We start from the raw sequence: 26752 nt of genomic DNA, 5'->3' as shown, positions 1-26752 counted from the left end.
ATCTGGAAAGAGTTATCCAAATGCATGAAAACAAAGTCATCAATACTTTGAACTTCTTATTATGTGTCCCCCTCCCCAAGATATAACACCGTGGGTTTGGAGTAATTTATTTCTCAACTGTTTTTAAACCACTTTTACTCATCAGATCCTAGATGATGCCTGGATGAGGTAAGTTGCAAAGGGAATTACAATCTCAATTTAAATGTAATTTCAAATGAGTAAGATAAGCAGATACAATTAATATTTCTAACATGGAGAAACTACCAGGGAGAAAAGAACCAGAATGTTAATGTTGCTTATCTCTGACTGGTGAAGCTATAGGTAATTTATTTCCTCCTTTTTATTTTCCAAATATTCTGCAGGAAACATTTATTACTTTTGAAAACAGAAAAAAAATGTATATTTCAAAATCCTGAAAAACTTGATTAAATAAAAGTAGAAGAATGAAAAATATGAGGAAAATCTACATGGCACAGAAATTTAAGAGCAAACAGTAGACAAACAATCCTCGTTAAAGGAAGCAACAAAGATAGAGCTACTCAAAGGGCAAATGGCCCAGTATTCAACATGGCTTCGGTTGGTTTTAGAGCTCCCGTCCAATTAACCTTCCAGTGTCTTATTGTCTGAGCCTATGAACCTCAGTTTTCTCTTCTGTGAAGTTGTACCCATCCCTCTGAGAGGACAGAAAATGGATGTGAAATCACCTCGATTTCAATTTCTAGCAAATAAATAATCAGTTCCAACCATCATCATAGCAGATGTTCAATTAATTCCTGAAGTGCAATGTGAGTGCACTCTGAGCACCAGTGTAGAGTGGGAAGCAAAGATGAATGGGAAAGTCTCCTGCACCCAGGATGTCACCACTGAGTGCAGGAGGGATAAGAAGTATAACCCAAGAGCTGCCGTGCAATGTTCCTCATCAGAGAGGAACAAAGTACATTGAAGTTCAGAGACAAGTTAAGAAAAATTTTACAGGGCAGCACATTCCAATGTGAAGATGTAGGAAACATACTGGTGAAGGAAGTAAAAATCCTGAATTCTAAAGTTGGCTGTACTAGCAACAGTGTGGTATGGGACAGCATTACAAACGCTTTTTAAGTTTCAGATTCACCATTTTTCCAATTGGGGGGATTTTTCCAGATGACTCTTAAGATAACTTGTGCTTTTATAACAAACATGATATAGTGTTTCGTGCGAGAATTGTACTTCTTTATAACTAGAGATAATGGTAGTGCGTGTGTGCGGGCGTGCGTGTGTGTGCGTGTGTGTGTGTGTGTGTTATAGTATAAGGGCATACATATGTTTAATCCTCATAAACCCAAGGACACAAATACAATTATTATCACTCCCATTTTTCAGCTCAGGAACTGAAGCACAGAGAGAGAAAGTAAATTGCCTAAATCCTAATATCATATGACTAGGATTCAGATCCAGGCACTCCCCAGGCAATACCATTTGACTGAAACCTTGAAAGGTGTATAGGCTTTTTTTTTTTTTAAATAATGAAAAAAAAGTACTTTCTAGAACAGAAACTCACCATAAACAAAGGCAGAGAAGTAGGGGAACAGAGAAATTTAGGGGGGCAATTTGAGATGCTGGAAAGAGTAGGCCTTTGGATCTAAATACTAGATTGGAATATTTATTTATTTTGCGACAGTGATAAAATTACTTAAATACTCTAAGCTTTAACTATCTGTAAATTAAGGATCATAATGTGTTGTTCCCTATAGGGTTTAAGTGAAGATCAAATAAGGTAACATATGAAAAATGCTAAACACATTATCTGGCATGTCATGGGTACCTAATATTAAAGCTATTACTACAAATGGATGAATAGCCTAGTTTGTTTAAAATATGTCAAGATAAGGTGAGATCTGGATAATAATTGGCTACAAAGGTACAACTTGGGAAGATCTTGAATGCCTGCCAGGAACCTTAGATTTCTTTATGAGTTTTCAAGAGGGAATTTTGTATGTCTATAGCCGATATTAAACTTGTTTGAGTTTCCTGAGCATTCACTTGGTGGGCAGGAGGAAGATGGTACTGAGGAGGATCCTGGACTAAATAATAAGACGTATGGAAAATAATCCACATCCATTTATAAGAACACTTGCTCTGACCTCTCAGTTTATAGGATTGTTGAATTTTCTGGAGAGTAATATATATTATTATATTTTAGAAGCATCAATTTCTAAAAGGCCAAATGTATAGAAAGAAATTACTGAACTGCCTTTATTTATTTATCATCCAAAGGTCAGTGTCAAATCTATGACTTCTCCCTCTGAGCAAATAAGTATGTGACAGAAGGAAAATATATACTAAATAAAATGAAAAAAAGCCTGAATTCAACCTAGCTGGACACTTACAAGTTAGGAATGAATGTGAAGTCAAGCATTTTCACCAATAAATAACCAACACATTTATTGAGTATGGGCTATATGCTTTAAACTTTGCTAAAAGCTTCACAAGCTTTATTTCAGTTAATCTCTAGAGCATATTAATAGCTAAGTATTTTATTATTACCATATTTCAAATGAGAAAACTGAGGCTCAGAGATATTAAGTAATTTGCAAAGGTGCGCAGAGATATTAAATGCTTTGAGCCAGAACTGAAAACCAGTCTTTGCTGCTGTGTCATTTAGAGCAACTGCTAACACCACCACTACCACCTTTTCCCACAACAACAACCACCACTTGCACCATCACAACACTCACCCTACCACCATCACCATTATGACTACCACAACCAGTTCCTTCAACACTAATACTGCTATCCTGGCTATGACCAGTGCCACCAAATCACCAAAATACCAACACTAACACTACCACCAAGAGCAACCACCACGATAATCACCACCATCACCACCACCATCATAGTGACAACAATCACCATCAAATCACCACCACTATTACTGCCACCACCATAGTTCCCTTTACTAACACCAAAACCACCATTACCCCCACAAGCCACCAACTAATACCAAGTATCTCTACTACCAATACTCCCTTCTGCCTCTAAGGGAAACTAGTTTCTTCAAAACCAAATGTCCTCCCAGGAAAAATAATTGATGTCCATAATATCTCCCAATAGTAAATTTTCTTTCCTAGCTTCCTCCTACATGAGTGCCATGTCTTCATCAAAAACACCCTCTCCCAGGACAACTGTCCTTAGTACTTCTACTACAGAGGGTTGCTAAGGTATTTTTAAGATCAAGAAAACCAAAATGAGTTTTGTTTTCCATGGTCATGCAGTAATTTATAGCATAAAGAATATGTCTAAATTAAAAAAAAAAGTTTATGATGTGTATGTTTGAGGGGAATGATTCCAAAGCCTGGTTACTTAAAGGATGATCCATAAGCCAGCATCATCGGCATGGAATCTTGTTAGAAATGCAGAATCCTAAGTTCCACCCCAATCTGATAAATTGGAATCTGCATTTTAACAAGATCCCCTGGTGATCTGTGCCACGTTAGAATTTGAGAAGCAGTATCCTAATCAACTCTTACCATTCTGCACATAACAGTGGGTGATTTTTGTCCATTTTTTTTTTAAGAGCTCAATACAGATCAACATATTAGAAACATAAAAATATTTCCTTTTAAATAAGAGTATAGAGCTGTATTCAAAAAGCTAAGAATTTACCTGGTTTATCATTGAGTGATGAAAATAAAAACTGGTATTCTTTCTTAGGGAAAAGCAAGCTGCAATTAGTAGAAGAAAATTTGAGTATATGGGAAAAATATCAGAAAAGGGTTAAAAAAAGGTAAAATATGAACAGATATTTGAAAGAAACAATAACGGAGAGAAAACATTCTTTAAATAGAACTGGAATAAAGAGGACATGGAAAAATGCTGCCCCCCTTTGAAGTAGAAAGGGGAAGGCTAGTAAAGGCTGATACTAAAGTGGTAGAGGTTTAATGAGGTTCTGCAGACGTGTTTTTCACTCCCCCCACCAACATCTATGTATATAGTAATCTGTAATCAGTTTAGTACACTGTGGTCAATTTTTAAGAATGACAGCCTCAGTGACAAGGGTAGTTTAAGAATCACCCCAGGGATGAAACACCTGATCCCTCATGGACCTTTCTCTCTGTTCATCCTTGTTCTTGTCATGCTTTCCCTTTATGCTAAAAGACGCCTTTCTCTTTTCAGTTTCCACCTTTGAAACATGTGTGCCCCTTGTTGTCATCTCCCTCTCTAACATATTCAATTAAAAACAATTTCTGAAGTATTTATAGATGCCTACCAGAGGCTTATTCTTCTATCATTCAGAATCACAGAATGTTAGGTCATTAGAGAAGCCCACCTCATGGACAGCAGTCCTGTTTCCCTTATAAACTACATCTCTTCTCTCCCTTCATCCCCTCCCGTTGATACCGGAGGGTCAGCGGATCCCAAATTTCATAAAAACATTTTCATACATGTAAAGCCTTAATTTTAGCAGTGAGGTCAATTATTTATCTCCCTATTTTTATTTTGCTTTAAAAATATCTCATTGTTTTACACTGATTCCATTTTCTTTTCTACCCTTCGAATGCCCTGGTCCTGCAAATGATCATAAAAATAACATTTTGCTTAAACTCTGAACTGGAAAGAATCTGTTATAAATGTTTGAACACAACATCCAAAGAAAAGTTGTGTGGACTGTATATTCTGTTGTTACATGATTTCATGTACGTACATTAAGTTAAAATGTCACCTCTTATTTAATACTTTAAAAAAAAAAAGCAACTTCTGTTTCTGGGGCACGTAAAGCTCTGTGTTTCTAACACGCACCCACCCACATCAGAGTCTGTTAGTGCCAGAGTATTAGATTTCAGAGAGACGATAACTAGTAAAAACAAATCTCTTCCCAGGCAGAATTAATCCCCTCTTTTCTGAGCTCCCAGGGCACTGGAACGTACTTCTGCTGCTGATCTTTGAATTATTATTAATTGTTTAAATGATCTGACTCCTCTATTAGACTATACTGTGCCTAGAAGGCAAAAATCCACTGTAATTCAGATGACTAGGTATTCAGTTTGTAGTTGGCTGAAACAGAAATTAACTTTGAAAAAAAAAACCTGTCATTTTAAAATATATGAATCTGTAAAGAATTGCCTATTAAAATAATTATATGCCTCACTACTTTTTTATGTATAAAAATATATATCTGTGCTGAGTAATTACTGGATTAAGGCCAGTCAAATATATATTAAGCCTGTCAAATGTACATATAAGCCAGTCTCGTATATTAGACTGCCTATGTTAGAATCTGGGCTCCTTTGCCAAACCATCTGGGCTCTTTTGCGTCAGCATCTGCATCTCTACAATGAGAAGAACAATCATACCTTCTTCATAGAGTTAAAGTGAAATAATGCATTGAAGGCCTAGCATATAGTAGGTGGGAGTTGGTCAATAAAGCAAGTTCAGTAAAGCTCTTGATTTTTAATCAGAAAATGGAAAGCTAAGAATCATGGATATTAAAGATAAGGTTTGCTTTAGTTGTAGGGGAAGTTGTATATTCTCTTGCATTTTAGCACTCAGCCCACACAACCTGGGACGATCCAAGCCAAAAGACTAGTGCCATGTTATGCCTCTCTCCTAAATTAACTTTATTTGTACCAGCCCCCCCCAAATAACAAAAAATTACCACTCCCTATCTCTCTTAGTGCAAATCAAATACCTCCCATTTCCCACATTCCTCATTACAGATTAAATACAACTAAATTACAGAGAGCCCTTTACACACACACACACACATAATGACAAAAGACTAGATTCAGACCCTAGTGGTATTTATTTTCATTTAACGAGGACTGAAGCACCACTGTATGAGGACTTTACTGAGGAGCTCAGGATGGCTGGCTCCTTCTCATTCCCATCTCAGCTCAAGAAGGGCCTTTCCTGAGCATCTGAAAACAGCAGTATCCCTTGCCTGCCTCCAGTCCTGTGCCTCTGATCTTCACAGTATTGTCAGTGCCTGAAGTCGACAACTCACTTCTTAATTTATTACATATCTCCATCTTCCTACTAGAATGTAAATATCTTTAACTCAATTATTCATTATTTATTAACTGAATTTATAAATACATGCATGCATGATGTGCCTTTGCAGTTTTTCTCCTAGATCCTGAATTCCTCTCTAGAATGCACTCTAAGCTAGGAAATATCTGGGCACGTCCCAGGTTTATCAGTGATGGAGGAAGTAGTTTTCCTTGCTATCTACTGGTGTATGCCTCTAGCATCCCCTCCAAACCTGAGTTATTTATTCATAAAGTTAACACTTAAGCCAAGTGAAGGTATAAGCACAATCTGGAAAGACACTTCCTAGTTTAAGTGAAATTTGTTCTCCCCCTGCCAGGAGACACCTTCTGCAGAGGAACACAACTGTGTTATACCCTCAGAAGGATGAAGAAAGAAGAGACACAAGTTCATCGGCTCAGCTCCTATTTCTGGAAAAGAGGCAGAAAAATCCAAGCAGGAGTCTACCCTCGAGAGGGCTTGATCTATCGAGTAGAAGTTCTGATTTTCAAAAAGAAAACATTTCTTTTTCACCAAGGTGAAATATTATTCTCTCTGTCATGATGAGGTCTATAAAGCTGTGATTGGTAATTATATAAAGGATAATCACCAGCTGTTGTCTATCTGGAAGGAGGCTAAAAGAGGAAGAAACAAATGTCCTCAAATAGATTGTGGGTTCTTTCAGGGTAGGGACTACATATTTTATTTTGGCCTCCCCCCTCTGCCGCCCCTGTAGGTGGATAAGCCAGTGTATTATGACATAAGGTAATATTAAATATGCATTGAATTGCCAACACCTGTGTATGAAGGATTGAGCTATGTTTCAATGGAAGGAAAACTTTGCTGATTGAGGAGTTAACTAAAGCTGGGGACTGGGTTCGGAGAGAAACCAGAAATCTTTTCTCTAAATCTCTTTTCAAAAGAGAACAAACTTGAATCCACTTATCCTGTTAGAGGATTTTTTCCTCCAAATATATCAAAATGCATACATTTGTAAATGCATGACTTTTCCCATCCCATTTTCCCTCCAAAATATGACCTTCCCTTACATTATTATATTTAACAAGAACAAGCCTTAGTAGAGTTAGTTTTAAAAAAAAACGTCAATCTACCTTGCACTCACTGCAATTCAAAAATTTCATGATTTTATGGAAAAGTCACTGGAATCTAGAACCATAAATGGCATTAAAGTAATATGGTCCAAATCTTAGTTTTGCCGACAAGTAAACCTTCTTCTGGAGAGACAAGATAGAGAAGTCACAGGGCCTCTCTCTCTCTTTCTCTTTTTTTTTTTTTTTTTTTTTTTTTTTTTTAAGAGGAAAAGGGACAGAAGGAAAGGGCAAAATCTCCTAAAGACAGAGAATTTAAAAGTCATAAGTAATCAGAGAAAATTTCAAAAATGTATCTATCACATTTTAAGATGCTTATTTCCTGAATGCCCCTTTGATGTGAACTAATTTCATTTTCAGGCTTACTTGCAGATATAAGGTATTCTTATTCGAAGTGTGGCTTATTACAAACAAGTACCTTAAGAAACTTTTGTTTGTTGAGTCCCAGAAAGAAATATATTTTACTTTGTATCTCAGTACATACATAAGTATAAAGAAGAGACACAAGTTTCAGGAAACCATGCTCACCCTTGTCACAGGAGATGAACTCTATATTTTCTATCTGTTTCACCTTATTTTTTTAAATGTAGCTTGTGCCCTCTAAATTGGTTTCAGAACCCAGAAGTGGCCTCACGGCATTTCCAAAAACACTGTCAAGTCCTCTTAATAGATCATCCCCAGGTAATACCCACTCTCTAAGGATCTACAACACTGTATCTACGTGGAAAATATTTTGATAGTGTTAAGACAGCAGTAGAGTTAAATTTCTGTACATTCCAAGTGTTTCTAACAGGTGTAACCCCTTTTGGTGTTCAAAAAACATCCGTGGCTGACAGAGTCAATTTTATCCTCTTGAGAGACCCCAGAGCCTGATCTTTGATTCCACTTCTCCCATGTCGTCTTCCCTGAAATCTTCTGCCTGCAGGGAACCCTCCCCCCCCCTTTTTTTTTCTTTCTCCAATATTGTCTCTAACAGAAATAACACCTTAATTTGTCTGGATCTTTCTTTTACACTTATACAACACACAGTTTAAGGTTTATAATACCCCCATGCCATCTTTCTCACTAATGTTTAGACTTTTGCTTTGTCTAAGTTATGGTTAAGGGTTGTGGTCCCATACACCTTCAGTAGCTTCATGGACCCAAGCCCCATCCTCCTCTCAGAATGCCAGCTGTCAATAAGCGATGTAGGATGCCCTAGGATTAACCTTCAACAGAAAGATCTCCCTGTGCTTCCTCGATCAACAGAATGCAGAGAACAACAATACCCTCCACTCGGCAAAAGACCCTCCCTGATTCAATGTTATTGCCATGATTTGGCTACAACAGGGAAATTCTCAATGCTTGGCCCCCGGAAGTTGACCATAAGAGATATTCAAACAACTTTAATAATTCTCTGCTTGTTTACACCAAAAGAGGGTAATGAATGTTATGTAAGAGAGTTCTTATGGGAGGGCATGATCAGGTGTTGGCCGATCAGCAGCTGCTGGAAAGAAGGGAACTACTGAACCCAGGACAATGTCAAAGCACAGAGTGAATATTCATATTTATGTCTTGAACTCAGAAGAGTTCTTGTACAGGTTTTGTTTGCATTACTGTGTATGTGTGTTAATTTGCAAAATTCCTCTCCCAATTGCCCTGCTACCTTTCCTAGTCACATTTTTTTTTTACAGCTAAATACATCATTCCTACTTAGATCCCCAGAATCAAGGGACTGTAGAATATTCTCTTGCAGTGGGGCGGTGCTGTAGGGTTTGAATGCATGGTGACTCACACACAGCCCTCTGGGTCACCAGACTGGAGGTGGCAGGGAAGGGGGGGGAGCGAGGAGGGGAGAAAGAGCCTGAAAAACAAAACCCCTAATAAGGTCTGGTTGGAGAACCAATCTGTCCCCGGACCCTGTCCCATGAAAGCCCCCAATCACATGATTTAGGTGTCCCTAAAGTCCCCTTAGGGTGAGAAATGGGAGTTCAAAATAGGACAGAAACACACGCACCTTTTGCCTAGTGCAATCTCTCCAGGGCAGGGATCACAGAACGGATGGGTGTAGGTTGCCGTCCCATTCACAGGGCACCTCTGTCGTCTGAGTGCTTAGGAGAAACTCGGACTGCCCCGGAAAGTGTTCTGTGTTGTTGTCTGGCTTTCTTCCCGTCCTATTTGGTTGCTGTTGCCTTTATTTCTTTTGCTGAGTAAACAGTGTTGGTAACCTGGACGGTCCACGACCACCTTGCAGTCTCAGTCTCGGGACACGGCGAGATGTTGCTCTCTTAGCCCAAAGTCCCTTGAACAGAGTTAGGAAAAAAAGTGTCCGCTGCTGCCTTGCTCTATCCAGCGGTGGGCTAAAGGATGTTGAGGGCTGTGCGTCCTTGGAACCAACTTGCCCGCCTTCCAGAGCGCTCCAGCCGGCAGGAGTAGCGCCCTGCCCGGAATCAGATTGTCCCGGGCTCCTCCTGGCATCAATGGCTTTAGTGGGGGAGAGGCACTCGAGACCCCCGTCTTCCTCACCTCCTCACTGTGCTCACTCCCCGTCGTAGGCTACTGTGCCCACCAGCAGCCCCTACATGAAGGGAGCTGTTCCCCTCAATCCAGTCTGCGCCTCCAGCCCCAGACAGCTGCCCAACTCTGAACGCTCTGGCAACACTTTGCGGACCCCCCAGCCCCTCTTCTTACCTCCTGCCTCCCAGCTCCTTCCCTTGCTTTCTCTCGGCACCCCAGTTCCTAGACAAACGTTTTCCCACCCATCTCCATCTCACTTTCACCACCTCGCCCACTGGAGACCCTCTCCACAGGCTCCCAGGTGGTGCTATCCCCCAAGCAGCGGCTGAAGGAGCCGGGGTGGCACGGTCTCTAGGGGTGGGTTCTTTTGGAAACTCACCTCCCTCCGGAATTTGCGTCCTCTGGGGAGGGGGACAAGGCTCCTAGAAAGCTATCTCCCTGTACACTATGAATCCCCCAGCCCAGACTGTCACCCCCTCCCCAAGGTCTAACTCGGGTCCCTCTCCTGCTTCTCGTGTTTACGCCGCTTTTTACTCTTGGGGTCTCGTGGGGTGAGCCCCCGCGGGGACTCGAGCTAGGCAGCCGTGCGGGTGCAGCCCCACTCGCGGGCCAGGGCGAGAGGGGCTGGCGCGTAGGCGCTCAGAGCTCTCCTGCTCCCCCTCCCTCTCCAGGGACAGGAGCGGGCTGACGGGGGCGGGAGAGTTCGGGGGCGGGGGGGCTGGCGCTCATCAATTCCGCTGCCACCTCCTCTGCTGCCCGGGAGGAGGGAGAGCGGGCAGGGAGGGGCGGGGGAGCGGGCAGGAGAAGACTTAAGTCGGGAGAAGTTTGCGCAGAGCTCACAGCTGGGAAGGAAGGCGCCGGGAAGGTGAGCCTCTTGGACTTTGGGGAGGTGGGAATCAAGCATGGGGATGAAGCCCTTGCCTTTTAGCCTATATACTAGCTGGGGCTAGGTGTAAATGATCACTTAAGGCAGAATTAGAGTGTCAGGAAATCGGGAGAAGGGCAGGAGAGGGAGCGCTCCGGACTAATGTACTTTGCTCTTCACTAGGACGGCCAGCCCCCCAGACCCTGGGAGGGCTGCGCCGCGCCTTTCTCGGACCTTCCTGGGCTGGAGAGGTGCGCGCCGTCCGCACCTCGCCCAGGGGCTGGAATCTCCAATCCAGGAGATGCGCGCTGGAGCCTGAGTTCCTGAGTCTCTGGAGCCACCACCTGCGAATGACCTTCGCTTCCACTGAGCTGTGCCCGGCAGCCCAGTGAGACTGCTCCAGGTAAGGAGGGTCTTGGAATGAGCTGGGCTTTAAGATTTAGGATGTTCTCTAGGGGATGGTTAACAGTGGAGATGCGCCAGATACCTTGTTTTTTTGATGACAAAACTGCACTTTGATTGTGATGTTTCAGGTTCTGATTAGGGTCGACTTAGTCTCAGTCACCTCACCTTAACATTGATTAAAGAAAAGCTCGTTGTCTAGGAAGGTACTAAAACTTAGGGTTTCATATTGACAAATCCTAGGATTTTGTGTGAGTTTTACTTGCCGTTAATATAAATTTTCCTCCAAAAGTTTTATTCTCCTGCTTCCTGGGTATGAAAATTAGACACTGAAAATTGTGGATTTTTTCTAAAAGGTATTTATTAACTCATAAACAGATAATATCGGCATCTATGTGATGTGTCACAGTTGTTCTAGATATTGGAAATGAGTACAGTGGTGAATGGAGTTGCTTCTTAAGTCATGTTTTACAGAGAATTATTTTCCAACAATCATTTATGCATAGCAGCCATTCTTCACACCTATTAGGAAAAATATGTTGTGTGCGTAGTTTCCAAAAGGGTACTCTTTTTTCATGATGCTCTTCCCAAGCCTGGGTGAAAGACATCATGAAAAGCTCTCACAAATTAGTTCTCCTTCCCTAAACATTCATTTTCCTTGAGGTCCAAGGAAATCCAGTCAGAGTCAAAAATCAACAATCCAATTAGATTTTTAACCCATTATTTAGACTTTATTTTGCAGATCTACCTAAGAAAAGCTCTATCTAAAAGCTTTAAGCTGGTATTACATAGTACATTCAAGACTAGAAGGCAGTGTTCCATTGCTGATGTTCAGGAGACCCTAACGGCCGTAGTTAACCTGAACCAAATCATCTGTTCAAGGCTATTTGTCGAAATTGTTGGGTGATTGAAATTGAAATGTTCAAAATAAACCAAAGTGTGACCCTATAGTTTCTGCAACTAATCTGTAAGTAGCAGAGTGTCCAAGTTGGAGTGTGTTTTAAATGATAATAGAAAAGCAAATAGTTGATACTTTGAGGCAACCTTGATGTGCCATCAGAGACAAAGTAGGAATGCATCTAGTGTTGTGGGATTTATCATTTGTAATATCATGTTACTAACCTACTATGTGTCCAGTTAGAACTCAGCTTTAAAAAGTCAGAATTTCTGGGTGTTCCATGCTAGCATTATGAGAGGATCTAGGGTGATTAGATTTGCAAAACATCTTTGCAGTTTAAGTCAGTATTCTCAGTGGGCATTTATTTCTACTCAATATTTTAACATAGCTCAAAACATCCATTGGCCGGGATTTGCTTTGATTTTATGCCTCTATTCTATAGTTAATTTCAGGAACTACAGCCACAAAAGTAATAGTCATTGTAAAATACTCTAAGGTTATTTATTGACCACACCAACATATCAAGTATAGTAAACATGAAATCCTCATTATAACTTATTGACAAGAACACAGAAAACTTACAGTTGTGGTCTAAGTTGATGCTCGGAGTTGAAGAAAACTCTGTTCTTGGTGAACTTCTCAGATTCCTTCAATGTTGAAAGGAATGAAGATATTATCTGCTGTTTTTTATTAGAGTAAAAACAAAATAGAAACAGGAGACGTGGTATTTTCATTGATAACCCAAACCAATGTTCGGGCTGCAAATTAGAACCAATGGGAGAACATTAAAAAAAATATTGGACCCTACCCAAAACTAAGTCAGAATATCTGAGGGACGGGTCTACATTTTTACTTTTTTTTTTTTTTTTTGACGTGATAGAGCTCGTTAATATTGGAGGGTCTTGGAACATAAATGCTGTATGTTCTATTGTCAGTCTAATCTTTTTTATCTTAAAGAAAATATTTATAATTTATTATCCCAATTAGAAGAAAGAGATTTGTTTCCCTTAATGGTAGATGTTTACCGTAACAGTTTCCGGGAAAGAAATTTTTTTTTCTAGAAAACAAGCTATTGAGTTTGAAGCTTATCTGACTGTCCAGAGAATGCTCTAGTGAATTTACTCTAACTTTAAGAGATGTTGGAAACAATGCTTTATGAAACACAGAATTTGGTCTCATTTTGCTAAGACCTATATGATGTGTAATGTGCAAATATATATACCCTTTTGAAAGGAGAGAAGAAAATAGTACCATACTCCTTGGCACACCAAATAACATATCCCGGGTGCTGAATATGTTCTGGTATTTTCACATAAATTATTTCCTTTAAAGCCCACAATAGCTTAGCGAGGTGCCAGCTTCTACTCTGATTTCATATATGAGGAAATTAAGGACCCATTAGGTTAATGAACATGCTTAAAGCTGCAAACCAAGTAAATCTAATGCGTATTTGAACCCTGGTCTTCTTATTCTAAGTTCAATGCTATAATAAAATATATATTTTTATACATATATGTATATACAAATATTTTAAATTTAAAGACAGCATTTTTTTTGCAAAGCAGTATTGATTAAGAGCCACCGATTCTGGCACGGCTCTGCTTGGGTTTCATACCCGACTCCATCACCTTCTAAGAAGTTGTATGATTTTGGACAAATAATCTAACCTCTGTGTGTCTTAATTTCCTTTATAAAAGGGAGTTTTTCTAATGAGTATTAAATTAATATTTGTAAATCATTTGGGGTAGATGTCTGGTGCATAGTAGTTTCTATGTAAGTGTTATATTTTTTAAATGTCATCTATTCAAAAAATTTTTGTGATTATTTATAATGTGCCAAGCATTGCATTAAGCCTGAAGATACATAGACAAATATGATATGTCTCTATCCTCAAAGATTTTGCATCTAATAGAGGATGACCAATACACAAGTAATATTCCACTCAGGTATGAAATTTTATTCCATTTTAATTATCATTGAAAGCATTATTTTACGTGACAACTGTGTACTTTCTTGATGTTAATATGATCTTCCAGAGGTCCATATCATGAGTATTACAAAACCAAGCCAAGTGATAATATTTTGTATTGTCACAATGGTATTGTTTTCAATTCTATCAAAACCCAGGAAAAAATACTAACATATGTTTCTGACTTGGCTTTATGAGTTTAGATGACTGGTAATATGCAGAGGTTTTAGGTCTCTAAAATTTTTATTTTAGAAGTGAAGAATTTGGAGGGGAAGAATTGATAGAAAATGTCGTCGTCGGACTCTATTCCTCAATATTCACAAGTACAATTTTCTTGAATTGTTTTTCTGAAAAGAGAGTTGTCTGATTGGAGTGCAGTTTTGTTTTGTTTGTTCATTTTTAAAGCAAAATAAATTTAGTGTAGGAAGAGTGGATCAAGGAGTACAGTTAAATGTCTCAAATATGAGCTGGCTCGGCAACCCTGTATCGGATCGAGGGGCAGTGATTCTCCCACCAAACGGCGGCTCCATGCCTTTGCATATCGCATGATAACCCCGGATACCCCTGGATACCTGAGGTGTAAGATTATGTCTTTGTCCAAATGACAAGCCTCTCTTTATTAAAAGTAGCATATGAATTTAAGCTCTTTCTCAAAGACATAAAATACCTGGCCCCATGAAATAGTTTCTGTTTTTGTAATCAATATTTAACCATTCTATTTCATTAAAATTCCTGCTTGCAAATGTATATCTTTCTTTTCTCTTATCAAGACTCCAGGCTAATCCCAATTTTTCCCATGGATGTCACATTTTTCTTCATAGTTTCACTGCCATCCCCTAATTGAAGCTTTTATTACCTTTAACAAAATGCTTAAATAGTCTCTTAATATTCAGTCACATTTAGTCCCTCTGCGATGCATTTGGTGTTACACAACATGGTCAGATTTGTCTTCTAAAGTCCCGTTTTTTCACCTTGATTCATAATTATTCAGTCATTACCCAAGGACGGACAGCAAGACTTAGAATCACTCTTCAGCCTAGCATTGAAGAGGTGTCATGATACAACTTCATTTTATCTTTTCTATTTAAGCCAAGCAAAAAAACTGCCACAGCTCCCTAATTCCAGTACCGAAGCCGTAGTGATGCCACCAAAACTGACTCCCATCCGGGCTTCATTTTCAACCCTTGCACTAGCAACTCCAGTTTATATTATATTGCCTCAGAATTGGGGTATGTGAGAAGGGGGACCCTTTATATCAATGGTTCAGTCGTGGAGCCACTTTGCTTTGATTTTGGTTTCTTCCTGCAACCAAGCCCCTACATTTTATTTGTCTGGTAGTTCAGGATCTCGCATTTCCGATCTTACCTTCCTCCATCCTTCAAAAGGTATTAATCATTCCCCTGTAACGCATCCAAAAAATTATCATCCTTATAGCTTTGTTCATATGTTAAAATTCAATAAATGTTTATTAAATGCCTATTATGTACTAGTCAGGGGATATTTGACAAATTATAACTTCCGGCCTCATGAGGACTAAAGGAGACAGACAAACCAACAGACAATTACAAACCCGTGTGGTAAGTACTCCACTAGAGAAATGCCATCAGTGCTTTGGAAGCAGGGGGAAACAGCACCGAGCTGGACACCAACGAAGCTTTCCAAGGAAGGTGACCCTAAAGGGGACATGATTCAGCATTGGCATGATTCAGCATTGAAATGACAAAACAGAATGAGCCAGATAAGGAAGGGAAGACATGAGGTATGTTATAGGCAGAACACCAGACCACAAAAAGCCCTGAAAGCTTGAAACAACATGGTGATTTTCAGAAGCCCCAGGTATCCAGAGGTACCGTGGAGGTATCATGCGATACTGGGCAATGGCATGGGGCCACGGGACCAGCTCCGATGAGATAGGCTAGCTGAGCCAGCCCAGAATCAGAGCAATAAGACTCCTGGCTTCATTAATTTGTATCTATCCCCCTTTCATTCTAATATTTTTCCTATCTTTCAACCAGACTGATCTACCAGAATGGCAGATCTGATTATTTAAGTCCCTGGTTTTAACTCTCTCATGATGAAATGCAAACCCTTTAACACAGCCGGCACAGGAGCCTCTTCTTGACCGGTATCTCAGCCAACCTTGGCAGGACGAATCAAAATACCTTATAGCAGTAACAGAGGGAAGAAATGATTAGAGTCACCTTGTTGGAGATACAAAAGGAAAGAAAAGAGTCAGGAGATTATAGGGGTATATAGGGGTAGTTGGTGAATGACAGAAATTTGAGGTGGGTTGAACAAAGGAAATGAGCGATGCTGTGATCACTTCCAAGTTTCTTTCACAGATAATAAGAGAGATGGAAGTCATTCACATAGGACAAGTAATATTTTGGGGAAGGAAGATAAAGAATTTTATTTGAAACATGATACATTTGCTTATCCATGTGGCAATGTCTGAAAGACTGAAATTTGTGTCTCGAGAGAATTCTGTACTAGATATTTGGGAGACATTAGTATATCTATTCCAGCTGATGGTTTAGGAATGGAGGGTATTACCTATAGAGAAATAAAAAAGAAAAGAAAGAAAAGGGAAAGAAAAGCAGACAAAAAAAATCAAGAGAAAAGAAAAAAATCGAAGACAGAACCTTTGGAAAAGCCAATTTTTTTAAGGAACAGTAGAAAATGAACCTGCCCTAAAAAAGACAGAAATGAAAGGCTAGATGAAAGGAAGAAACACAAGAGAAAGCCGTATCATGGGAGCCAGGGAGGAGAAAGTGGGCGCCTAAGCAGAATGATGCAAATACAGCTAGTGGGATAAGGATTGAGAGATCGCAGCTGAATTTAACTAAGGGCAGGAAGTGAGGAGATAGGGACACTATGTGTACCCAATAATTTCAATTTGATATGCTCTCCTTACTTTATCTCCCCTTTTTGAAATCTTATGATGATCCCCTATAGTTTAATTTGAACGTTGCTTCCTTTTTTCAGTCTTACCCGGATGGCCAATTCCCCGGCTACCAAGCAAGATTTTTTTTTTTTTTTCGCTTTTAAAAATTATTTTTACTGAAAATGTATAACTTCCTCAGTGAACGTCTTCATTCAAAAAATGTCTCTCCCAAGATTTAATATAACATCCTAGTATCTCTTTCCTTAGGGCTTCCAGAGTTACCGTGTGTGCACATCTGTATGTGTACACCTGTGCTCATGTGTGTGTGTGTAAAGTAGTCTTCCCTTTTGTCATTCACTCATTGAAATAAACTCTTAATTTCTTTATTACGCTAGGATATTGGGGAAAATAAGCTTTTTATAAACCACTCTGCTCAAGGATTATAATCTAGAAATCCCAGTCTTTTCAGCATCCAAATATTTCCCAAAATATTTCTGTACAGTTTGCACAAGTGAACTTCTCAAGTGAAATATACCAATTTTGGATAACAGATGATACCACTTTGTATTTATATTTGTCTTATGGGTTTTTATTCTCCCTTTCTTAGGTGGATATCTGCTAAGTTTTCTTTTTCTCATTTCCCTACTAGATTAAAAGGGACAGTCACATATTTATCCGGTACCCAGCACATACAAGAGACCTTCTCTTCTCTTAGTGAAATGGGTTAAACTCACCCAAACATGGTCATTAATGTGGTGCTTTTTTCCCCTGATATTATTTTTGCCACATTGAGGCTTAAATTTTTTCCTCTTTTATGATATTAGTTCACTGTTGCTCCAGAGAGTCCAGCCCCTTCTCTCACAAATCCATTCACATCTGGAATCTTCTTGCACCCACACTCATTTCAGGATTGAGTCAGTGTTAACTTAAAGGGCCAATTCTGTTTTCTTTATCGAGCTCTTCAAACAGAATTTACATATTCAGATCAGAGCATTTTGTTTAGGCATGTGCAGAACCACTTCCCACGGGCCTCTTTACACTTTCTTAATCGCACATACATACCTCTACTTCTCTGCTTCTTGCGCTAGGCTAAAGCTACTTAAATGATATGTATTCCTCCGTAGGAAGGAAAAAAAATAAGACTTTCCTTCTTGTATTCCCAATAGGGACCAGAGTCCTGGAAGCAATTAATCGTAAATTGTTTGAATAACTGATCATCAGCAAGTTAATATCTTTTAGACTTTGGTGATGTAACTAAAACAATAACAACAACAACAACAAAAAAAAAACAGCTACCATTCATTGAACTCTAGCTGTGCAGGATACAGTGATATTCAGTCACTGCTTATGACAGTCCTATGGAATATTTTCGATCCCATTTCATAGATGAGGAAGCAGAGATGGAGAAAGCTGACGTGGCTCGCCAAGTATCTCAGAAGTAGCAGAGCAGAAACTCAAACCCATTGGCCTGATGCCAAAAGACTATGCTTATTCAATGCTGCAGTCAAATGACATTTTGAGGGTGACTTAAATATCTTTTTTATTATAGTGTATATATTAATTGTCTTGAATGATCAGAGCCTTTAATAACAGATGGAGTTAGAAGCCCCGCTCAAAGGACATTTAAGGCTGTCTGAGGTGTTAAGCTCAGCTTTCCCTCTCACTGAGGTTATAGGAGCTGTGGCTCTACCAATAACCAAAGCCCAGCAATTTGGAATAGCTTGCAGTGCTCCAGGTTCATGTTTTATGTCAAGTGGACACTCTAGGTAGCTATGTACATAAGCAGGAATTTCATGCACAGCAGTGAAAACATGAAATATGATATCATTCTTCTAGGAATTTAGGCTTTATGTCTGATGCCTATCTATTTCTATTAACTAAACAAATGAATTTATTGTAAACAAATACTTGATGTCAGCTAACTATGAAAGCAATATTTATCCTTTCCTGGACCCCAAAAAACATCACCTATCCCAGGACTATACTAGGAAAAAAATATCTCTTTGATAATAGTCATTTTAAAGGAAAGCTCTGCCATTTGAGGAAATTTCCTCTCTAGCGGGGTTTTCATAAAGTCAACTCTGCCAACAAGGGAAAAAAGGAAAGGTGAAGTGCACTGCTGCCAATTTAAATTTCAGATTAACTTAACTCTTAGATTAATTCATCCAAACTTCAGCATAATTATTTGTTACTAACCTTAAGTCTGAGACACAGAAATCTTGCAAGCATAAGGGTGCAGAAAATGTCGGCCCTTCCAGACATTGAGGTAGGATCTCTTTAGCCCAAGATTCAAAGAAGTTTGGGGCGCAGAGAGCACAGTAATGCAAATTGCTATAACACCTCACTCCCTGGGCCCACTACAGGGCTAAAAGGTCAGGACAATATTAGAACACTTTTTCATTCTTAACATCATATAGACTGTAAAAATGGCATTAAGGCAAAATCCCAGCAAAGTGGTAAGTGACCGTCATTGCTCAAGGGCCAATTCAGGAAAAAAAACAAAAAAAACCCAAAACAAAACAAAACAACAACAACAACAAAAAAAAGAATTTACTGGGTTGCTTTTTTTCCCATTCAAAATGAAAATAATTTTATTGCATCCAATGAGGAAAATGTTTATCCTTACAAATTATATATATCATTTTAGTGAATAGGAGGTCAAGGAAAAACTTAGTATTTCTCCTTGGCTACTAAAAATGATAATAATCTGGGCAAATTTGAGGAGCAGACACTTGGAGTCAGCAAACACTGGAAGTTGTCTCACTGAGCTGCGTTTTATTTTGTTACAGAGGCAGTTTTGTGAAGTAATGCCGTACATTCTCTCATTAACTAATATTTTATCCTTATGATTGATCTGGGGTTGAATGTTTTTATTAAAGAGCAGACTGAGGCAGAAATGATGTATTTCCCCACCAGCAGGTGACAGGACTGCCATGACAGGGCTCCAGCCTTCTGGCTCCAAGCCTAGTGCTCTCCCTGAAGAATCTGCAAAGCTGCAGGGCGTCATGAGCATTTGCCAACAAATATTTGCATGACTGTCCTTATAGATGACTACATGGAGAGTTAAACACATAAATGAGAGTGGTCCCAGCCTACACTGCATAAGAAGCTGAGGCTGTTTCTGGAGCTCCCTCCCATCTCTGTTTCCCAAACACCTAGTATTCCCATATATTCCAGAAGCTTGTTTTGGGAAGGAAAAGCCCCACAGTTTGAGTCTTTCCACAATCTCCACTTCTACTGTTTTTCTTTTATCATATTCCTACAAACCCTGCCGTCTTCCGATTGTATAGGAGTGGAATAAACCCTTACTCTCTTCAGGAAAAAAATATTTGCATTATCAATGATGCAGTGGATAATTCTTGAACGTACCATTTCCTGATGTGTGTTTTTTTATCAAATCAACATAGACTTTAATTACCGAACTCGAAGCTTTTCACGGAAGCACATTAAAAGCAATGAAGTCCATTTTGCTGCCTATCCACAAGTAGCAATGTAGCCCAACCACAAACAGCTCTTGCTGGAACCACTCCAATGGCCTCCTGGCTGGCCCACTCACTAGCTCTCACACCCCACCCCTACACATTCTCTGCTCAGCATCCAAAGTAGATTCCCAGATTGTGAATCAGAGCAGATTTCCTCTCTGTTCCCAACCACTTACGGGCTTCCCACCACACCTGCCCTGGTGCTCCCACAGCCCAGGCCATGGCCTCCAGGGCTCTGTGACCTGGCTGTCACAGCATTATTGCTCTGGTCTCGTCTACCTGGACCACTCTGTTCACCTCACTGATCTCCATCCGTTCACTGGAACAAAGCACATTTTTCCCTCTTCACACCCTTCGCAGGAGCTCTTCCCCCTGTCTGGGATGCCCTTTCACTCATTTTCACATGTCTGGCTGCTTCTCTTACTTCAGCCCTTAGCTGAAATGTCACTACCTCAAAGAGGTCCAACACAGTCAGTCACACTTTCTAAAGTATGTGTTGCCCTGTTAATCTCTCTGTCTCACCTCCTTATTTGTTTCCTTCATAATAGTTAGTACAGTTTATAGTCATCTGTTTTTGGTTGCTATTTCTTTTCTGTCACCTGCATTAGAATATAAATTCCATGACGTCTGTCCTGTTGATTCTTTTTCATTTCCAGCACTTGATAAACATCTATGTAACAAATGAAAGTATATATTCATTTAATCTTGTCCTTTTTGTGTAGCCACAGACCCTTCTGTGTCATACCAATTCTTAATATCCTGCTGAAAATCTTTGGGAAATTTGCCACTTCTTAGAGTTAAGATAATAACAGGAATTTTAAACACTGATGCAAATGTGGCTTGGGGCAGTTGAGCCTTTTTTATTATTTTCAAATCTCTCCTTAGATGGGACTGACAGGACATAAAACAGAATCAAGTGTGAAACTTTGATCAACATCTGATTCACAGCAAAGGGTAACTTTTAGTTTTCAATAAAAATATTATTAAAAACTTCAGGGAAACTTGGATGTAAAATAGGTTTATTGAAATGTTTCAATGATGATAATGGTAACAATGGTAAAAATATCTAACACTTACATAGCACTTACTATGCGCCAGTAATGTTCTAAGTCTTTTATAGGTATTGATATATTTAATTTTCACAGCAATCCTCTCAGGTAGGTTCAATTATTATCCTTTTTACACAATGAAAAAACTAAAGCACAGAGAGGTAAGTAACTTATGGAAGAACACACAGCCAATCCAAGATAGATTTGGAAATGAAACTAAGGAAGTCTGGCTCCAGAGTGTAAGTAAATCCTAAAAGAGAAATGTTCTTATTATACATTTATATTAAAAGCTTACTAGCCAAAGTTTTGTTATTGTGCTGTAAAATGTCAATGCAACATTGTAAATCAACTATACTTCAATAAAATAAAATTTAAGAATAAATAAATGATGTAAAATATCTTTCACCTTTGCACTTTTTCCAACAGCAGATCCATGGATTTCTCTCTTCTTTCTTAGAAAATTAAAGAAATGAATTTGTGGTTTTCCCTACTTATTCTAAAGCTTTATCTTTGCAGCTGTCATAGGCCATACTCGTGCTAATAGTATTCCACTCTGCCCTGTGGTTTACAGGAAGGGGAAATTATGCTTTGCCAAGTTGACATCTCATTCATAAAAAATTGGGTCAGATACAAAACCTTAATCTGTTTTATTATTTTAAAGGTGCAATTTCTAATTTTAAAAAAAGCAAAACACAACCTGGTTTTAAATAGAATTTCAAAACTATATTTTGATTCCTTACATGAAAATTAGTCAGAAACCCATGGTATGTATGGTTTTAATGATGTGGAGGAAAAAAAAAAGTGGTCTAAAAATGGCAAACAAAAATACATTGAATTTTAATTAGTCTAAAAATGGTCAAGTTTCCTATTCACTCACTTAGAGATGATAAACTTTCCAAGATCTATTTTGGAGCATGGCAACTCTTTTCCATGTGTTCTAAATGGTCTTATTTCCCCATGAGGTGACTACATTGGCACTCTGTGTACTTGTCCAAGGGGGGCTGGTTTGTTCAGATACCCAAAGGAAAATCTGTGTGTATTTCCATGTTCAAGCTGCCCAGCTTTTTGCAAGCGATTTTTATTTACCATCGCTGATATGTTTTTTTAAATTTATTTACCATATCTGAAGTTATTTTCCTTTCCAGCTGTTTTATTTACTATTTTTAAATTTCTCATGCTTTCTATTGTGCAATATGTTTAATCTAAAGCATTTTTCCCCTCCACTGTTATGGCTCATCTTAAGAACAATGAAAGAAAGAATGGGAAACATGTGTTTAAGCGATATTTCACACAATATTGATCTAGAACCTAACTGCTTTACATTAGATTATCCAATTTCCCTGTAAATCCAGTCATTTTTCCAGCAGTAGGTTATCATTTTGGAGGCAAGGGAAATGAATGTACCAGAAAGTAAGATTTTATCTTATCCTCCAAAGTTGTATGAAGTGTAATCAAATTCATGGAGAAAACAAATGTGTATAGAGCACAAGGAAAAATGATTTTATTTTATTTCGATCTAGTTGGAAAAGAAAATCTACTATTAACATTCCTTCTGTCAATTAGATATGATACCACATTCCAAGTACTGAAGGAAAAAAGGGCCCAGGATCTGCTTTTCCCTTTACCATACTCCAAATATTACAGAATGACATTTATATTACCCTTAGTAATGCAAAATATCCTCTTAGAAAAAAAATACATTTGATTTTTAACGCAGAAACTCATCTTGCATACTTTTGAAGACTAATCAGTGACTATAGCAGAAGAGGAGCACTTATCATTCTGTTCTGTTTAGGTAATCCTCACGTGGATGAATTAGTCTAATCAGTTTAGCAGAAGCCCAAAGTTTCATAAATACCGTGTTATAGGATTCATTTAGACCCTGCCTAAATTTTTTTTTTTGCCAGAAAGTCAAAGAAAAGTCTGGTTTACAAACTAACAAAGAAGGTTATATTGGAACCAGAAAGGTGAGATAATACCGCCTTTCTTTGATACTTCTCTGTTAACAGATTTTTCCAAGCCCCCTTTTGGTATTTTATATTTGCAGTCCGTACTGCCTCTTAACATAACAAGAACAATGCACATGAGCCCTTCTTCGTAGTTATTTAAATCCCCGGCTAAACGATTCAGGATAAAACCCTCAGTTTTAATAACACCAAGTTTTGTTCAATAAAAATTATCTCTCACCATCAGTTTTCCATTTGTGTATCTGTTCCCAGACTTCATGCAGATTCTTACGTCCTGGTTATGCTAGTTTATGTTAGTCCATGATCTACCTGTGTATTTGATGAATTTTCAGAGGAACATAACACCTCCCTATTATGTTTCCTCTTCTTCTAAAACAAACTTTTACCTTTTCCCCACTCCTTAGTACACATGTTCTTATAGATGATTAGAGCAGATTTTAGACGTCTTAATTCAAAACCTTCATCATACCGATGAAGAAATAAAAGAGATCTGACTTCTCCAGTATCACATAGATATTTCCCCTTTTCCCCTCAGTCAGATGTCTTAGGCGGAACAGGAGAGAATAGCTATTTCACTTCCCCATCATGGTGCATCAGATAATTTTGGATAGAGAGGTGTATGTTAGAAAGAAAATAGGACATTCTTAATCAAGGAGTCCAGACCATAGCAATATAAGCTGAATTTGTCCCTCTCTTTGATGCCATCACTGTCCAGAATCTTCAGCTGGCCGGACCCCACCCCACATTAAACAAACAAAAAAAAGGGTCAGGATCCAGACATAACCACCATGGAACCAGCAGGCAGAAGTATGGGTGATAGATGGCACCTTGGGTAACTCTCCAAGGTGCCCAGGCTGATGGACATGAAAACATTGAGCCAGGAGAGAAAACATGCTTATCTGGTCTTACCATTACTCATTGTTTCCAAGTTTGAGATTTTTTGTTTTAAAGTCTTTGTCTTGTTTTCTTCCTTCTTCACATTACTTTTAAGCAGAGATCCAAAATAGGTATTGCCAAGTTTTTAAGTGATGATCATGAATGTGTTTTGCTTTTAGGGTTTCTCAGTGTATTTGTTTAAATAACATTTAAAACTTTCCCAAAGGCAGTTTGTTGATGGAGTTGTTTTCAGATGCATTCAGGACCTTAAGGGACAAATAGATGGGACAGGTAAGTTTTTAGGCAGAGGGATTGGCTGGGACGTAAGACATGAAAGGGGGCTTGGAGAAGCAATGGGCCATCTGCCAACTTTGAATGCACTAGGCGAGTTGGGAGGGGAAATGTCACAGAAAATAACAGTTACTACTATTTATCAGACTTCTGATAAGTGCCATTCTGTGTGCAAACATGCATCAACTCATTTAGACTCCACAACAACCCAGAAAGCTAGGTATTTTTATTTCCATTTTAGAGATGGGAAAGCTGAAAATCAAAGAAGCTAAATCAATGAATAAATAAGAATAAAATTATTATAATTATTAATAATAATGTTCATAAATTAAATTTAAAACTAACGTGTGAGGGCTTCTTATGTTGATTCTTGAATGAATTATCCCATTTGATTCTCATAATAATCATAGCATTATTATTATACTCATTTTACCTCCAGAAAATGGTGAGGCTTAGAGACTTAAAGGAAAAGATGATGTAACCAGAGGCAGAGGCAGGATTTAAACAGAACTAGCCTAACTCCAGAGCCCATGGTAGTAACACGCTGTCCTCTGCTGTGAAAAGCAGAACATAGTCTCTCACCCCAGGTCTGTTTGCTGCTCAGTCATGATTTTTTGGGGTCCTACACAGCCTTTAAAATAGTAGTTCTCAAATTTCATCTGATGAGCCATGCAGATCCATGATGGAGTTTCACTGTCTGGAGGCAAATTAAAAAGATCAAAGTCAATTGTCAAGAGTTTGTCCCACCCCTTAAGTTCAATTTGAGGGATGGCACTTTGTTCTGAGATACAGTCTTCCCTTTCTGGAACAAAAATAATCCCTTTTTTTGTCTAATGATGATGATAATTGATGATAGGTTTTTATAAAGATATTCTTTGTCAACCCTATGCCCCCTACCTCATATCGGGGACAATGGGAGAGGAATTCTATTTATGCATAAAATTTAAAAGTCAATGCTTTTCTTAAAAATAAATACAATGCAGCTAGGGGATGAGGGGTAGTACACAAAGCAAATGCTTGCAGATTTTCCCAAGATCAAGCCTTATGCTAGTGAGTACCACTTCCTAGTTTGTAAAGAATTTTCAAGAAAGCAGGTTACAGTTAAAATGATATCAGTGAATAAATGTATTGCACTCCTCATATACAGAACACCTAAGCTTCAGGTGAGTAGAGCACATACTGTCTAGGAAGTGCTATCACCTTCAGTATCTCATTTGATCTGCACCCAACACTCCTTGATTCTGTGCATACTTTAAAACGTACAATAGGGTATACTGCTTATTAGTATTGGTTGGCCTCTCTTATCCTCGATTTCCTTTAGAGAAGGAATTATATCTATCTTAAAGGATTATTTCATGGATTTTATATAAAGTAGGAAAAGTGCCCAGCATGACACAAGATATACAACGGTTAGGAATTGCTATTTTATAATTATTTTGATCCTCATTTTACAGAAGAGAAAACTCAGATTAAAACATGAGTGGAGTTCCCCTGTGGCTCAGGGGATTAAGGACCCAACATTGTCACTGCAGTGGCTCTGGTTGCTGCTATGGCACAGGTCCAATCCCTGTCTCAGGAACTTATGAATACCACTAGTTGGAGTGGGGGGCATGGATAGCAAAAGTAGCCTATTTAGTTAAGTGCTGAAGTTGGGGCTTGATCCCCATTCTGTTCCCATCCCAAAGCTTCTCTTGGTTACCCCTCACCTACAATTTTATGTGAATCTCAAAACTTTTCACTCTCCCACACCACAAATCCAATAATGGCAAAAACCTGAAAAATCCCATTGATTTAAATGTGCCTCCATCATTCTGTAGATGTGTTTTAGATGATGCTGTCCATATGGGCACAGCACATAAACTTCTCAGTAGGAAAATCAGATAAAATCAAAATGATTTATTGTATATATCTATCCAATAAAAGTAACATTAAAACGAATACAAGTGGGAATGGAAATTATAAAGATCACTAGATGATATGAAAAGTGAGATCTTGCAGTGTATAAAAGAGGCAGTAGCTGAAGGTCATCAGTTTAATGAGAAGATAAAATTTGAAAGTGGACCTGTGATTTTTATTTCTATAAAGAATACCTCATTGTGTGACAAGTGCATATTAGCAGATATGTCTTCCTAAATTATGACACTAATACAGTGTGTTGTTTGTTTTTTATTTAAATTACCCGAAGAGCACCTTTATCTCCCTCGAATAGAGCTAGCTTTAATTGTCAATAGAAGATTAGAAAAAAGTAGACATTTCACTGATTCCTTAGGCAAAAGCTTTGTTTTCATCATAATCCAAAGAATAAGAAGGTTCTGTCTTTTTAAAGAGAAAGGAGAAGTATGACATATTTCAGTCCTGAGCAAGCAAATGAGGAAGGAAAGCCAATTCCTTTTCTTTTCTTTCAGAGGGGTTTTCTCTTAATATAGCACACACTAATTTAGAGTTCCATCTCTCGTTTTCA

The 26752-nt window shown here is 38.6% G+C and overlaps 2 protein-coding genes across 3 annotated transcripts in view; one reads left to right on the top strand and one right to left on the bottom strand.

Moving 5' to 3' along the window:
- GNGT1 (G protein subunit gamma transducin 1) overlaps nt 1-10299 on the bottom strand; it is a 312220-nt gene extending 301921 nt beyond the window's left edge. The window contains exon 1 of the mRNA XM_005667610.4: nt 9109-10299. The gene's annotated coding sequence lies outside the window, so the exon portion shown is untranslated. The remainder of the gene's footprint in view (nt 1-9108) is intronic.
- A 145-nt stretch (nt 10300-10444) lies between these two features.
- Nucleotides 10445-26752, top strand: part of CALCR (calcitonin receptor) — a 123554-nt gene continuing 107246 nt past the window's right edge. Inside the window, exons 1-2 of one of the 2 annotated variants that reach the window (XM_021102242.2) lie at nt 10445-10473; nt 10657-10876. The gene's annotated coding sequence lies outside the window, so the exon portion shown is untranslated. 2 annotated transcript variants of the gene reach the window in all.

This window comes from Sus scrofa, chromosome 9, assembly GCF_054392235.1.
Source record: "Sus scrofa isolate SSC_HxYL_T2T_F1_AM1 chromosome 9, Sscrofa_HxYL_maternal_Yorkshire_Landrace_v2.0, whole genome shotgun sequence".
Taxonomy (NCBI): domain Eukaryota; kingdom Metazoa; phylum Chordata; class Mammalia; order Artiodactyla; family Suidae; genus Sus; species Sus scrofa.
Note: the sequence above shows the minus strand (reverse complement) of the source record. Positions and strands in the feature narration are given on the sequence as shown.